Raw genomic sequence first — 17,413 nt, 5'->3', positions numbered from 1 at the left:
AAATGATGATTAGTTAATAATGCTTTGTAACTAGGAAAATACTACTAATTACTGTATTGAGATGACCAATGCTTTGTAACTAGGAAAAGAATGCTACTAATAATGCTTTGTAACTAGGAAAAGAATGCTACTAATTATGCTTTGTAACTAGAAAATGAATGCTATTCATTATGCTTTGTAACTGGGAAAAGAATGCGATTATTTAATAATGCTTTGTAATTAGGAAAAGAAGGCTACTGATTATTACTATATTGAAACGACAAATGATTAATTAATAATGCTTTGTAACTGAGAAATGATGACTGTATTGGGATGACCAATGATTGAGTATCAACATTATTATTGACTACCTCCTGTTTTAAGTAATGACTTCTGATGATTTGTAATTAGAGAATGGGTGCAAATATTCTATGTAAAACAATTAATGAACATTTTTCTGTAATACTACATACATGGTACAGAAATGTTCAATAACTGGGCTATGAATGCCGTAAACTATTAATGTAATTCCTAATAAAGACTAGTATGTGACTTAATGTCCTTCACCTTCTGACCTCACTACCCTGAATTACTGCAATATCCATTTGTCCTGTACATCCTCCTGATCATGGAGCACTATATTTGGTTTTTGCACTAATTCTACGTTGGTGTGCCTTGTAAGAGCGTGGTGTTGACACGACATGCTGTCCACCACCGTGAGCGATGGAGACGTTATTGTGGTCCCACTGTTTGGTGTACCTAATGTACTGCCAAAATGAAAACATGGAATATTACTACGACATTTCAGTGTCTTGGCTACGCTGATAAATACTTCTGGGAAAAGAACTTCAAATTGTCTCACTTGGTGTTGTACTTCTGTGGAAAGATATGGACTTTCAGTGCAGCTGCGTGCAACCTAAAGTGCTACAACCATGACGCAATCCTTCCCTTTCCTATCCTAATTCTTGTAACATAGTGAAAATCATTTTTTTTGCTAACATCATTTATATATTCATGGACTATACATTTTTTTTTCGATTTGCTGAACTGCAGCACATAGGCACTTATGTCACTTATCAACATGATTTTTTTGCCATTATGTTTATTTGTTGTGAAAATGCTAAAGAGTCTTTCAGTGCGTGTGCACTTATGTCATTTGTTTTGTACTCACATTTTGTCATTGTCTAATATGTTTTGTACTTGATGCATGTGCACCACATTTACTTCATGTTTTATATCTGTATATATGCTGTAATTGTAAAGTTAATTAGTTAAGAAAAAAATTGTTGCTCATGACAAGTCCAAATGACTCACCATCACTGCCAAATTTTTGCCCCCCCAGTGGAGGGTTATGAAACACGTATGTATTCGTATTCAGTAGCAGCGATGGCAGGGCATGACAGAATCTCTGACCAGAGAGTTATTTATCGTTGCTAGTCTGCACTTGACCGCGCGAGAGTTCAGTTCAGTTGCGAGGCAGTTGTTGTATGTAGCGAGTCGCGAGAGCATGTAGTTCGTTCGTGCCTGTAGCGCGCGCGAGACAGTCGGAGTTGTGTGTGAGGAGTCGGCGGGCGTCGACATGGGCCTCTGGTCAACGTTCAGGACGAGGTATATTTTTTAAATAAGGTAATGAAGCAGCATTGCGCACATCTGATAATGTAATGTATATTAACTGTAATTAATTTGTTCAAGAATTGCCCCAATAATAATTTTTGTTCTTAAAGCATTTTTTTAAGAAAATAATCATTACAATTGAAACAATATTTCCTTTGCTTTTCCTCCCAGAATCAATTTAGCACGTTGATCTTAACGTTAATTTTGTAGGGACTTAACATTTTTGCACATTTTTATTATCATTGACTTTTATTACTGTGGGAAGCTAACATTTGGCTCTATGTCCATTCACATTTTGAATATTATCTTACATTTTTGTGGGAAAGTTACACTAGGTTCTATTCCCATTAACATTTGATTATTGTCTTTTTTTTTTTTTCAAAATTTCTCCAGGGAGGTTACACCATTCACAGAAATTCGCGATGCTGATAAACTTGAAACTTATTTCTCTGCCTCGTGATGACTGGGTGTTGTGTGCTGTCCTTAGTTAGGTTTAAGTAGTTCTAAGTTCTAGGGGACTGATGACCATAGCTCTTAAGTCCCATAGTGCTCAGAGCCAGCCAAACTTGATTAACGGATTTGCAATAGACAAGAGCACAGCGAGAGAAAAGCTGGTGCTAGTTACAGTCATTGAAACAAGAGGACGAGCTCAAAAATGGTTAAAATGGCTCTGAGCACTATGGGACTTAAGTGAGGTCATCAGTCCCCTAGACTTAGAACTACTTAAACCTAACTAACCTAAGGATATCACACACATCCATGCCCGAGGCAGGATTCGAACTAGCGACCGTAGCAGCAACGCGGTTCCGGACTGAAGCGCCTAGAACCGCTCGGCCACCTTGGCCGCCTAGGACGAGCACACTGCTCAATCTGAAACAGGGTGGTGTAAAGAATTTTGCTTACGACACCCGTGGCAAGGACTTCAGCAATCCAGAAAGAGTTTGATACAGAAAAATTGTGACTACTTACAAGCTGTGATCGCAACAAGCATTGCGTCTCACCAACATTGCTTTGTGGTACAGCTGCACAGTGTGTCTCATTGGCCTACAGCATTTCCAACGCTTCCAACCTTAGCATGCATGGCCAGTCTTGACCAGTCTTTAACCGCCCATGTTAGCTCCGCTACACCCGTGAGAGGACCCACTTCTTGGTGTACTTACAGGTCAAAATATGCGGATGGTCGACCTCGTCTTATGAGGAGACTTTTGGGAAAGTACAGCTCATCTATAAAGGAGAAGGCTTATAGAACACTAGTGCGATCCCTTCTTGAGTACTGCTCGAGTGTTTGAGATCCCCGCCAGTGCAGATTAAAGGAAGACATCGGATCGATTCAGAGGCGTGGTGCTGCACTTGTTAACTGTAGGTTCCATCTGCACGTAAGTATTATGGTGATGATTAGTGAATCATTGTAGGGAAGACGACGTTATTTTCTCAGGGGACTAATGACGAAATTTAGAGAACGGGAATTTAAAGCTGACTGCAGAACGATCCCACTGCCGCCATGGTGCATTTGGCATACGAAGCACAAAGACAAAGCGACTGAGACTAGGGCCCGTACAGAGGCTAATGGATAGTCACATTTCCTTCGCTCTATTTCGGAGTGAAACAGCAAAGGAAATGACTAGGAGTGGAACAGGGTATCCTCCGCCATGCACCATACGGTGGCTTGCGAAACCTGTATGTAGACGTACAACGTAGATCGATCCTTCTGTAATTTGTGCACCAACGTTCCGTTATCTTTTCCGTCAGCACTCTTTCTCCTGCCTCCTTATCATCGTCAATAAATTTAATGAAGTTAACAGCAATTCGTTGTAGCTGCCAAAAAAGCCATCTCACGCCGTAATCTTGCAGGCAAAGAGTGCGAGATAACAAATAAGTTATAACTGCAGCGAAATGTAGGAAGAGCTCGAGGGGTTGGCAGCTGACCCTCAAGGTAAGCAAATCCAATCTACTGTTCATAAATGGGGGGGGGGGGGGGGAAAGAGCCATTGCTGTATGATTACACGGGTTTGAGGTAATCACAAGAAGCAGTCACTTCCAATGGGGCGCGAGCGCATGGAACAATTTGAGATGGAACTACCACGTAAAACTAATGGTGAGTCAGATGCCGGGCCGGGAGTCACCGGAAGAATCCTTAGACAGTATAGTCCACCTGCGAAGGGAGTAGCGAAGGAAATCATTGTCCGATCGACACTTTGATATTGCACGACAGTCTAGAACATGTATTAGAAAAGAGTGATTGAAGAAATAGACAAGATCCAAAGAAGAGCAGCGCGCTACTTGATAGGTCCATTTAATAAGCACGAAAGCGTGACGAAGATCTATGTCCAACTCCAGTGGCAGACTCTGCAGGGGAGACGTACATTCCTAGAAGAGTCAATCAACAGAGTGCTTCCCGTTACGTATATCTCGCGATGAGACCATGAAGTTTAATGGAGAGATTCGGGTCCGCTCAGAGCAAACTTTCCTTCCACACACCATTCCCGACTGGCACAGGGAAGTGCTTTACAGCCGGCCGGAGTGGCCAAGTGGTTCTAGGTGCTACAGTCTGGAACCGCGCGACCGCTATGGTCGCAGGTTCGAATCCTGCCTCGGGCATGGATGTGTATGATATCCTTATGTTAGTTAGGTTTAAGTTCTAAGTCTAGGGGACTGATGACCTCAGAAGTTAGGTCCCATAGTGCTCAGAGCCATTTGAACCATTTGAAGTGCTTTACAAAATACCCTCCACCACACACCGTAAGACTGGTTATAGATCCAGATGTAGAACACAGGCTGCGCCTACTTTTCGCTTCGTGGAGTATTTTTTTTTTTGGTCATCAGTCTTCTGACTGGTTTGATGAGGCCCGCCACGAATTCTTCTCCTGCGCCAACTTCTTCATCTTGGAATAGCGCTTGCAACATACGTCCGCAATTATTTGCTGGTTGTATTCCAATCTCTGTCTTCCTCTTCAGTTTTTGTCCTCTACAGCTCCCTCTAGTACCATGAAAGTCACTTCCTGATGCCTTAACAGGATTCGTATGATCCTGTCCCTTCAACGTATTCCTTTCCTCTCCGATTCTGTGCAGAACCTCTTCAGTCCCTAATTTTCAACATTTGTCTATAGCACAACATCTCAAATGCTTCGATTATCTTCTGTTCCAATTTTCCCACAGACCATGTTGCACTACCACACAATGCTGTGATCCAAACGTAAATTCTCACGAATTTCTTCCTCAAATCAAGGCTTAAGTTTGATACTAGCAGACTTCTCTTGACCAGGAATGTCCTTTTTGCCATTCCTAGTCTGCTTTTGATGTCCTCCTTGCTCCATCCATCATTGGTCATTTTGCTGCCTAGCTAGCAGAATTCCTAAATTTAATCTATTTCGTGACATCAATCCTGATGTTACGTTTCTAGCTGTGCTCACTTCTGCTACTCCTCATTACTTTCGTCTTTCTTCGATTTATTCTCAAACCATATTTTATACGTATTACACTGTTCATTCCATGTTGCAGATCATGTAATACTTCATTTTCACTCAGGATAGCAATGCCATCAGCGAATCATATCATTGATTAATTCCGCTCCTGAACCTTTCTTTTATTTCCATCATTACTTCTTCGATGAACAGAATGAACAGTAGGGGCTAAAGGCTACATCCCTGCCTTACATTCTTTTTAACCAGAGAACTTCGTTCTTGGTCGTCCACTCTTATTATTCCCTCTTGGCTCTTGTGCATTTTGTATATTACCCATATCTCCCTACCGGTTACCACTAGTTTTCTCAGAATTTCGAACATCTTTGCACCATTTTACATTGTCGAACGCTTTTTCCAGGTCGACAAATCCTATGAACGTGTCTTGGTTCTTCTTTAGTCTTGTCCATTATCTGCCACAACGTGAGAATTACCCTTCTGGTGCCTTTACCTTTCGTAAAGCCAAACTGATCGTCATCTAACACATCCTCAGTTTTCTTTTCCATTCTTCTGTGTAAGTAACTTTAACGCTTGAGCTGTTAAGCTGATTGTGCGATAATTCTCCCACTTGTCAGCCCTTGCAGTCTTCGGAATTGTGAGGATGGTATTTTTCTGAAAGTTAGATGGTATGCCGCCAGACTCATACATTCTACACATCAACGTGAATAGTCGTTTGTTGCCACTTCCCCAAATGATTTTAGAACTTTTGATGTGCTTCCCTTCTGCCTTATTTAATCTTAAGTTCACCAAAGCTCTGTGAAATTCTGACTGTAATACTGGATGCCCTATCTCTTCTAACTCGACCGCTGTCTCTTCTTCTATCACATTAGACAAATCTTGCCCCTCGTAGATGCTTTCGAGATACTCTTTCGAGCTATCTACTCTCTCCTCTGCATTTAAGTGGACCACACCCTGCCTATCTAACCCATGTTAATTTAGGCAGGTATTTGACCCATTTCTGAAAAAACTATGTGATGCAGGACCTTAATATTTTTACTGTATGTTACATGATGCTAGTAGAGTCAACTGTACTAAAGTCTACTGTATTAATTTTATAGTTTTTAGGAAATACTATTTTAAATTTATTAACAAAAAACTTTAAGCTTTTTCTGCGGAAAATATTTTTTGTAAACTTCCTAATTGGGGAAATATTAATGAATGTAGTACCAGAGGTGGCTTTTTATGTTATGCAGAGTCTCTGAAAATTTTATTCATTTATCTATGATAGCTTCTGATATAATGGGGCATATGTACTGAAAATTTTAGTTTGCGGGAAATTGACTTTAAAGGAAAAACTTTAAAAATTTGTTACTTACAGTTGATTAAAACTGTCCTGCTGCATATGATGGCCCTTCTTTGGTCTCTAGCAGATCTTCCAGCTTCTTTTTCACCTTCCTGGATGTTTGTCTTGCTTTCTTGGCCATATTAGATGCAGACCTGCCTCCATGGGCTATCCTCATTTTATCGCAATGTTGTAGCCCAGTGATCATATTTTCACCAGGATTAATTCCCAGCTTTTTCAGTACCCAACACTTTCCAATATTACCACAATTGAATGTAATAACAGCATCATGAACTCCTAGTTTCATTGTATGCATGCCTACAAATACAGTTTTAGGAAGGCGGTTTCAAATTATGCTGTTGAAACATTCATTTGGGTTCTGTGTCTGCCCATGCAGACATTTCCTTAGAAGGTCAGGATGAGCCAAGTCTCCAAAAATAGGTTTAATTGCTGTAATAACAGCAGCAGGAAGAGAATACTGGTGATAATAAGATTCTCCAGTTGGCTGAGCCCTATTGCATCTGCACCACGAATTTTCTCCTGATGGACACAATCCATGACATGGCTTATCATCAGTAGAGGGCTTATGGAATAATATGGCCCAAACATCTCTCTTCATTGCCTCCATATTTTCTTTATTTCTCCTAATTGCCTGCCCATAGTATACCTTCAAGTTTTCTATTTCAGCTTTAGTTAACTGACCCTGTTCGGTCAACAATTTTCCATTTTCTAATTTTTTTTCTCTCATATCAACAGTTAGTTTTCTCAGCCTTGTTCCCCAACGTTTTTGAACATGGCCTACAGATTCTATTTTGCTAATAATGGCATCTCCATATGGCTTAGAGTTCACCACATTGTTGTATGTCTTACTATCACCATCGCCCAAATATTTGGTGTACCATACGCCTCTTGTTTCTATGGAGCGATGAAATATTTGTTGTACTCCAGGAAATTACATACCACCACTTGTTCCTCTAAAATTAGCCACACAGTTGTGTTCTTTATGTTCATTGACTTTACAACATTTGCAATATTTAGGATTATCCACATCTAACACATTACTGGTGTCTACACTCGTGGCAGTCACTACTCCATTCAGAGAAGTATGTCCTCTTCTCTGCCAACTTCCATCAAGTGCAACATCCATCATTTTCTTCCACTGCTTCCCTAGAAGCCAGTTTCATGCTTTCCTCACTGACCTCACATACAGATTTCTCTAATATTGCAGTCAGTTTTTCAAATTTACTTGGTGGTTGATGTAAGTTCATCACTGAACAAAATGTTCTCCCTGCAGCCATGCCCTTGCCAATGGATCGTAAGGTATAAACTAATCTAGTATTGATTTCATAAGGGTCACTTGCATCTGGTTTTGAAGAACTCATAAATGAAATCACAGCCGAGCATTTAGTTCTGATTAGAACAACCCGGTCACTGAACTGTTCACAGTAACACACCCTCTGCCCTACCTTCCTATTCATAACGAATCCTACACCTGTTATAGCATTTTCTGCTGCTGTTGATATTACCCGATACTCATCTGACCAGAAATCCTTGTCTTCCTTCCACTTCACTTCACTGACCCCTACTATATCTAGATTGAGCCTTTGCATTTCCTTTTTCAGATTTTCTAGTTTCCCTACCACGTTCAAGCTTCTGACATTCCACGCCCCGACTCGTAGAACGTTATCCTTTCGTTGATTATTCAATCTTTTTCTCATGGTAACCTCCCCCTTGGCAGTCCCCTCCCGGAGATCCGAATGGGGGACTATTCCGGAATCTTTTGCCAATGGAGAGATCATCATGACACTTCTTCAATTACAGGCCACATGTCCTGTGGATACACGTTACGTGTCTTTAATGCAGTGGCAGGGGTGTGAAGACCTAAAATATATGCAGAAAAGGTGACACAAAAGTGGGCGTGGCACATAAACACATGTGGTAGCAAAATGCTCTTTAAATCCTCGAAATTAATTTTTTTCAGCCAAATGCTTTTCAGAGTACTAAAATAAAACATTAATCTATCGAAATATGATGAAAACTGAAAATCGATTTTTTTCGACCTGAACCACGGTGTGGTCCCCTTAGCATTGGAATTTCCGTTGCTCTGTTTATGATACCACCCTTGTTTTTATTTTCACCTAAGGTTGTTTTGACTTTCCTGTATGCTGAGTCAGTCCTTCGAACAATCATTTGTTTTTCGATTGCTTAACATTTTTCATGCAGCCATTTCGGTTTAGCTTCCCTGCACTTGCTATTTATTTCATGCACCCTTAGTCTAGGGGTAGTTTCTCTGATTAGTAATCAAAACGTCCTCGGTCCCGGATTCCAATTCCGCAACCACTGAAATTTTGTTTGTCGAGTAACACGGTAGTGGAAATCAGTATAAAGTCACAGTTACAATGAAAATTATTGTACTTTGTCTGAAGCATACATGCATTGAATGTATTATGAAAATGTAGATACATAATACATAAACAATCATGATGGAAATACATAGTTTCTTCTATAACACGAGTAACAAAACGTGGCGTCTGCTTTTCCTGGATGGAGATTGGCGTGAAGGCACTCACTGTCATGTTATTGCATTGTTAGTACTGTTCCAGACTCTGTTCTTCCCAATTACCTCAAAGGTTTTCTCGGGCGTTGATTCTTTAGGGTTTGTAGTTCTTGCACTGACATTGTCGCCCACTCTTCTTCCATCGCTTTTCAGCCGTTATATGTCCTCAAATCAACTACATTGTGATAAATGCGTCTTGCAAGTATTTGTCAAAGGATTTCCACGGAGGACAAATCCGGGCTACTTGCAGGCCAGGGTAATACTCGATATCCTTATCTTCAAACCACTTTTTGGTTACAGCAGAAGCATGCACAGATGAACTGTCTTACTGCAGCCAGTACTGTTTTTCTGGGGGAACGTTGGGGGATGCGTACCCGTAAACTTTTTCGTCGACAAAGTAATTTTTTTACGATGTTGAGAACTTGGAAGAGTACCAAAGATTTATTTCATGGATTTAAATTTTTTATTTCATTTTTTCGTGTTGGTAATTGCAATACGAACGATACAAGTGAAGTTTTTGGTGGGAAAAGCGATGCCATTGACTGTTTCAAGCATTTCGAAGCTGCAGCAACAGTTCTCGACAACTGAATCCCTGGCAGCCAGTTCGGGAGTATTTGATGGAGAATAAAATTCCAGTATCCCTCCTTCCTCTTCAGAATGTACTGAAATGTGTTCCTATATCAACGAGTGAATGTGAACGTGGGTTTTCCCAAATGAATATGATCGTCTCGCCAACAAGAGCTTCATTTAATCTTTCCAGTCAGAAATCTGTTGTTCATAAAGTTGGTTGGTCCTCCACTGATGTTGTTCCAGCCCATGGACTATGTACGCTCTTGGTTCCTGAAAGGCAGACATCTTGCTACTGATAGCACGAGTAAAGTAAGAAGGCGTGATGACTACAGCAGCCATGAATTAAGTCAGTTTGGAAACTGTTGTAATGCTATTAATGTAAGTTACACTGTAGTTTTATAGTTAAATAAATTTTCAGCTGATTTAAAAATTGGGTCAGTTGAAGAACGGGATACCACCTATCATCTATGCCATTTCAGGAGCCAAACAAGGTTACAAAAGATTTTTGTAGTGTAGTTTCTTTTGTTGTTCATGATAGGTGTGGATGGATGGTTTTTGTTGTATTGTGTCTTTTAGTGGTGTTTTATAGGTTGAAATATATATATATATATATATATATATATATATATATATATATATATATAATATTTCCTTGTATTGTATGTCGGAGGGTTGATTGGGCTCGCCTGTTTCATTTGAGGTGTGTTATAGGTCAATTGAAGTGTATAATACCATTTTCTTTTATTGTTCAGGGGTTGGTGGGAATCGGATGCTTCATTTGAGCTGTAAAGTCAACTGGAGAGTCCGATACCATTTTTTTGTAGTTCGAAATGTTGATGACGTCATGGCTAAAAGCAGACGGGTGGTATCCCATGCTTCAGTTACGAGTAATTTTCGCTGCATTATATCCAATGTCGGAGTACCCTCAAACTTTTTTTTGAAAAAAAGCACTGACTGAAGCATTAGACTTTCGTCCACTACGCCCTGTAAAGTTACATGTAGATGAGCTAACTGGCACGCTGTAACTAGTATGAGGTACGATGAAGTTGTGGTACAGCTGAATGCTAGTGGGCTCAGGTCCCAGGGCACGCCACAGCAGTTCCGGCTAGGTGACGGGTGCGACGTAGTCCAGGTGCAGAGACAAGGAGCGCGTCGCTGGAAACGGGAAAAATCCCTAAGCTGGGAGTGTGGACGGCTGTTACTCGGATGGCCTTCGTGCAGGAGATGCTCCAAGTAATGGTGCAGTGTCAGACAATCTTAAAGATGGCTAACTTACAGCTCTCTGAAAGTTTATAATAATTTACATCTAGTACTAAAGCAAATCTAGCTACGCCGGAGACCGCAGATAAATGAGGTGCATCCAATGACAAAACAATGTTTCGATATTTTTAAAACTACAGAAGTCAATATTTCACAGCTAAAAAAACAATTTCACAATTACCTTCTGAATTAACAACTTTCGTCCCGGCGGGGTCAGGGATTTTCACCTGCCTCGAGATGACTGGGTGTTTGTGTTGCCCTCATCATTTCATCATCATTACTGAAAGTGGCGAGATTGGACTGAGCAAAGGTTGTGAATTTGCACGGGCGCTGATAACCGCGCAGTTGGGCGCCCCACAAACCAAACATCATCGTCATCATCATCAAGAACTTTTAATCACTTCATGGAATTTCAACAAACATTATCTCAGATGCGCTATAGTTATCTCATTGCATTATAGTGATCATCCTTGAAAACTAGTATCTGTATCTACTTTTATATCTGTTTCAGTATTCAGATGTTTGTCAGAACATCGTATCTTCTACAATTACAGAGCAAATGAAACCAACATGAATACCTCATATTTTGTCATATTTGTGTGTTTATTCAATGAACAGTTTACTATTTTGCCAATAAATTTATATAAATATTCATTGCATGTGCTATTAAAAACTGTGATAATTTAAAAGTGGTCAGTCGCATTTGTTAGTGGACACCGCAACTGAACAGAGAACCAATAGATGCTTCTGTCAAGTAGTCCTACATAAATTTTTAAACAATATATAAGGACAATTTGTTGTCATTTATCATTAATGCACTTCCACAAGAATACTGGCTTATTTATGTTTGGGCAAATCTTTATTTATAATAATTGTAAATTATCTGAGTGTGACAGAACATTTACAACATTTCTTTATTTAAATATTGTTGTAATATATTAGTTTAGTCTGGGAAGTGGTCAGGTTGAATCAAATAATATCTATAGAGCTTACGGACGATGTGTTTTTGGTGAGGATGGCCTTCAGCCAATGGAGAAGTAGACAACAGTAGAACACTATGGGAGTGAAATGGAGGCTGGGAATTTTCGAGTGCAGAACTCAGAAAATGATTCTGGACACTTTATGTCGAGTGTTGGAAGGAGGCAGAGCTGCCTGTAGTTATGAGGAATATCTGATTGTGGAGGTGTTTTATTCTGAACAGTGAGCAAACGTACATTAACTTCTGGCGGGAGTTTAGGCTATATTTCTAGAGGTCTGAATGTGCTCCATTGTAGGACTCTCAACTTTTGCCACTTGATTTACGGAACTGAGAATATACAGAGTATGAGTTGTAATTCTTTGTATTGGCTGTGTTAATTTGTGAACCGTCATGTTGAACTCTGAACCGTTTTGAGCCGGTGAATCTTTCGCACAATGTCATCATGAAATGGTCTTGTTTTTACGTATCTTTGATGATCATTTGTTTTGGGGATTTTGCTGTCATTCTCAAATGCACTTGATAAGGGTATTTTCTGTCCGTATTTCAATTGAATATCGTAGGGCCACTTCCCATTTATCTAAGATGTCCTTTCTTGAATAAACATTATTCAATTTGTGTTGTCCACATTACTGACAGACGTTAGAATAGAAACCTTGTTATTAAATTACTCATTTAACTGTTATTTTGTATTTATGTGTATTTTATCAATTCGCAATTCTAGCTAACGCGTAGATTATTTGACAGCAGGATCACAGCTACAAGTTATTGTTTGCAGAGAATTGGCTGTGAGGAATGAAAGCAGACGAGTGATCACAGGTAAAGGCGCAACTGTTTGCTCGTATGGGATGCCGTTGGATAGGTACCGTCATAGTCTTCATACATTCTAATCATTTCTGTCTCCAGCACCTCAGTGTACAATTAGAGTTCATTCTAGTGTTCAGCCAAGCAATGAGTGATTAACGTTTAGTGTAGAAGGCTGCCCAAATCATAACACTTCAAATGAATGTTCAAAGTTCAAATGTGTGTGAAATCTTATGAGACTTAACTGCTAAGGTCATCAGTCCCTAAGCTTACACACTACTTAACCTAAATTATCCTAAGGACAAACACACACACCCATGCCCGAGGGAGGACTCGAACCTCCGCCGGGACCAGCTGCACAGTCCATGAATGCAGCGCCTGATACCGCTCGGCTAATCCTGCGCGGTCATAACACTTCGACCGCCAAAATTTCTGCTCATCATTACCTGCTGTTCAGTTCTCAGATCATGCCAATAATGTTGAAAACTATGCGGCCCATTACTGAAGATCTATTCAACCCATTCTGTAGTTCATGACACATGTTTTTCAGCAAATACCAATTTAGCCTGTTTATGTTTGGGTGTTAGAGCAGGTTTCTGCAGCCGTTCCTTGAGCGCAAGGTGTTTGTCGTTTGACAAAACTTGACATCCACGTTCGGCAGTCATTAGCAACTGTAACTCAGCAACACGTTGAGAAGAATAACAGTTTATGGTATTTGCTTTGTCCGAAAGTAACCGTTATGTTGCCGCAGGTAACATTCTGCTTTACCCATCTTTTCCGTTGTGCCATATCTGCGAACAGTCTAACGATCACTGTGCCCGAAATATTCGACATCTTGGCGATTTGATGATTCGAGAGTCCCATTTTATTGTAATCACCGATTTTGTGTTGTAACCACGTGGTAAATGTTCTCCGCGGGGCATTGTCACATTTGTGGTTTGTGTACACTACACGGACTATCACTAATGGCGTTTGTTTCCTATCTGCAGTAAGGGCACGTACGCACACACTATAGTTCAATTCTTTTATCTTTGCGGCTCGCGCATGCCTGCCCAGACGCGGGAGATTGCTGCATTGCCAGTTGCACACGACGCACGCGCCAAGAGAAGCAGCGCCATAGTATAGCATAGTTCGCAAGCTTACGTTTAGGGGGGAGCGCGCAGTTTATGAAGTAAAGGCACCACGGCCGCATTAACCCTTTCGCTGCTACACAGACGTGCTCCCCGCATTCCGCGCTGTGCGCCATTTTGTCACTGCACTGCTCGCCTGTGCAGACACATGGTGTTCCGACTGCTTTGACACTCTTATCATTCGATTCCACAAAAACTATTTGGCCCAAAAATTAGTTTTTCACACATCTTCTTGACTGATACCTTCCCCCCATAAATGACTTAATTTTGTTTCGGTGTTCGACGCAGTTATTATGGAGCATTAAATATAGTAAACCATTGCACGAAATTTTGAAGAGTTTGCAGAGGTAAAAGTCCATAGCATATACTTTCCGTATGGTCGATTTTAGTTGCCACAATGTTGAGAATGAAATGTGGACAAGATACGTAAATTTCATATAAAATTTACTGTATAACAATATCTCAAATGGTTCAAATGGCTCTGAGCACTATGGGACTTAACATCTATGGTCATCAGTCCCCTAGAACTTAGAACTACTTAAACCTAACTAACCTAAGGACATCACACAACACCCAGCCATCACGAGGTAGAGAAAATCTCTGACCCCGCCGGGAATCGAACCCGGGAAAACAATATCTCATTTAATTTAAGTACCACATAGGTGTCGTATGTAATATTGAGAAATATTCCCTCTTTCGCGACTGTAACAAAAGTTTTATTTACACCGGGCACATTTGGCTTTATTTTAAAGCACTTCAATCAATCAAAAGGAAGTAGACAAAATACATTAAACAAAACTGTGGACTTACAAAAACATTAGGACTTGAACATACCGTCTATCAGTGAAGTGCTCTAAGCTATGTCAAACATAATTTTTGTGTGTGGCACACACAAACAGCATTTATTTGCTAAAACACTGATCAGCCAACACAAACGTTGAATATTGTGTTACCGCATCACAAAACTACGAAAGGTGACTTGACAATGGAGGAGACAAAATACTGTCCACTGATGATGCTTCAAAAGAGAGAAAAGCGTCTGGTCTAAATAAGTCGCTTATTACAGTTGCAGAAGAGGAATTGCTTGTTTGGTTTAATTGATTAATAGATATGAAGCAATTGGTATAAAGAATGCTTTTTACAAACATTCTATAAAAGAAAGTCTGCTATCAAGACATTGCTTTTGTTCTATTACTTTATTTATGACTGAACGTTTCTAAAACAGGACACTCGTCCGTGCTCTGCACTGCAGTCGAGATCTGGCATCGTCGTTCTCTGTTCATTGGCTGACTGTGTTTTGTGACGTCAGATGCGCAGAACGAACCTAAACTCGGCCGCCAACATAAATGATGCGCACTTCAGCACTGCACGTAGCCGACTGCCTTTATGCGGACTTCTACCCTGTAACTCCTAAATCGTTGATGTCTTGTTATATACTGTAATATTGGCATCAAATGCGATACCATTTGACTGCATTTGTCAGTATATTAGATGTCATATTATTGCATGTACACTGTGCACAACTATTCCAACGGATTTAATTTTCCTACAAATATCCATGTCTACTGTACTAGGCTGTAACGTAGGGCAAATGAGACGGTGAACTGATACGATAACGCCGATCCTGTTACAGAAGTGAAGAACAGCGGGAGTGATTGCGAAACTGACCGTTGCGACTATCAGCTGCTGCAGTATTGGCGCGGTGCTGCAGTCAAATGCTGCCTACATTGATAACACAAGTCTCTGCCGCTAAAATTACTCTTACGGCACGCTCGCCCGTCCTCGGTTCCCAAGTGGCTGTGCATGTCGCGTCTGTTTCTCTTTAAGGAAATGCTTTGTTCATTCTTCACTGGATTCGTAGCTGACTCCACAGCGTGAGGGGCATTTAGATTCATCAGTTGGCTGTCCTGCGCTATCCCCACCGAAGTCCGCACAGCGTCTGAAGCCGAAGGCGTCTGCAGGCGCAGTTAGTTCTCAAGGGCAAACGCGTAAGTACGAATGTAATACTTCGTTTGTAGTTGTATAAGTCTGCTACTTTAATTGCAGATTAGGTGCATTCTAAAATGTAGCTACCACTTTACTAAGTTTATGAGGCGGTACGACGGGGAAGCAAACTAATATTTTGATGTGCAACAACGCTGATAGTGTCACAATTACATCGATTTTCTGTTTACGTTCGTTATGTTCTTCGATGGCCAAACCAACATAATCAGATGAATTTCATTCTGCTTTACGTAACGTACTGCAACTGTGGAGCCGGCCGCGGTGGTCTAGCGGTTAAGGCGCTCAGTCCGCAACCGCGCGACTGCTACGGTCGCAGGTTCGAATCCTGCCTCGGGCATGGATGTGTGTGATGTCCTTAGGTTAGTTAGGTTTAAGTAGTTCTAAGTTCTAGGGGACTGATGACCACAGATGTTAAGTCCCATAGTGCTCAGAGCCATTTGAACCATTTGCAACTGTGGAACGCACGTGTGATGCGTTTTCGGAAGTCATCGTTAAGACGAGAGGATTACGCGTCGTCTTGCACTGGTTAACAGCAAATTACAGCAACGTAATAAGTGATGTACGTCTCTAGATGCATCTAGAAATTGTTCTTACTGCGTAACAGATGCATGCTGTCAAAGTACTCCATACGCATTTGACATAAACATTTGAAAACAACATTTTGTGCATGCTACAAAATGCCTGATGCCGAAAATATGATAACGATGTCATGACCTCTGAGATACGATTCAGCGCAAAGGAAGAATGGCTAGACACATAATCGTGACGTGATCACATTGAAGAATACAGAGACCCAATGTTTAAGAACTTTTGGGATCCTAAACACACGTTTATCGAAAATTTAGCAACTAGTTTCGGTCAGTTGGGTCATCACCAGATTCGTCTGACTCCTTAAACTAGTAAACAAAACAAATAAACTGATCAAATTTTTCCCTTTTTTTAAAAAATAATAAGCTTGTACCCACGACTGACACCGTCACAAGATACAAAAACGTGATAGGTATGTGATAAACGTACATGTCAGGTAGCGCAGGGTCATATTGTTGCCGACGATTACTTTAGATTACCTGTCATCTTATGAGGTGCCGGCTATGTTTTTATATGTCGTAGTATAGAGTAATCTGATGTTAAACTCGTGATCTTAATCTGTGATTTTAGTGAAGAATAGGCAAAAACGGGAAAGAATTTTTTCACCCTGACGCAATGGAACCAAGTAGCACAGTGTGGTCTTATAGAGACGAAACAAAGTTGAGCAGTATCTCATATAATTCTTGGTCTATTGCCTGATGCACCTGAAAATGACTTAGAAAGCTTGAAGTAAAAGATTTAAATTAAATCTTGGAATTGTTGGATGTGAGGTCCGCCAGTTATGCAAACATGTTTCGGAACCACTGGGCCATCATCAGTGGGTTTACATTTTTATTTATTCTGCAATGTGAACATTTTTCTTAAATGATTATAAAATTATGTGCATCTTTAGTTCAGACAATAGATCATTTCTTTTTGTAAATACCTTTACATTTGGTGTGCATGAATTTTTTGGATCACTTGTGTGTTAATTACTACAGGTAAGCTTGTCATCTGCAAGCAAACGATGTTGATGAGAAAATTTTTTGCTCTGAGTTAACCTATCTTCTAGAATGTAATTTAGTTTGTTGCGATGTTTTTGCGCCTATATTCGTTTTTGCTTAAGTTTTCGTGTGGTAAGCACTTCCATTCTCCGCATCATGCTCAGCGTTTGTGATGCACACGTAACTATAACAAGTATTTTCCACAAAT

General features: G+C 40.4%; 1 protein-coding gene across 1 annotated transcript in view; it reads left to right on the top strand.

The window, feature by feature from the left end:
* The first annotated feature begins 15,334 nt into the window (after positions 1–15,334).
* Positions 15,335–17,413, top strand: part of LOC126262412 (inversin-like) — a 97,422-nt gene continuing 95,343 nt past the window's right edge. The window contains exon 1 of the mRNA XM_049959039.1: positions 15,335–15,618. The gene's annotated coding sequence lies outside the window, so the exon portion shown is untranslated. The remainder of the gene's footprint in view (positions 15,619–17,413) is intronic.

This window comes from Schistocerca nitens, chromosome 6 (genome assembly GCF_023898315.1).
Source record: "Schistocerca nitens isolate TAMUIC-IGC-003100 chromosome 6, iqSchNite1.1, whole genome shotgun sequence".
Classification (NCBI taxonomy): domain Eukaryota; kingdom Metazoa; phylum Arthropoda; class Insecta; order Orthoptera; family Acrididae; genus Schistocerca; species Schistocerca nitens.
Note: the sequence above shows the minus strand (reverse complement) of the source record. Positions and strands in the feature narration are given on the sequence as shown.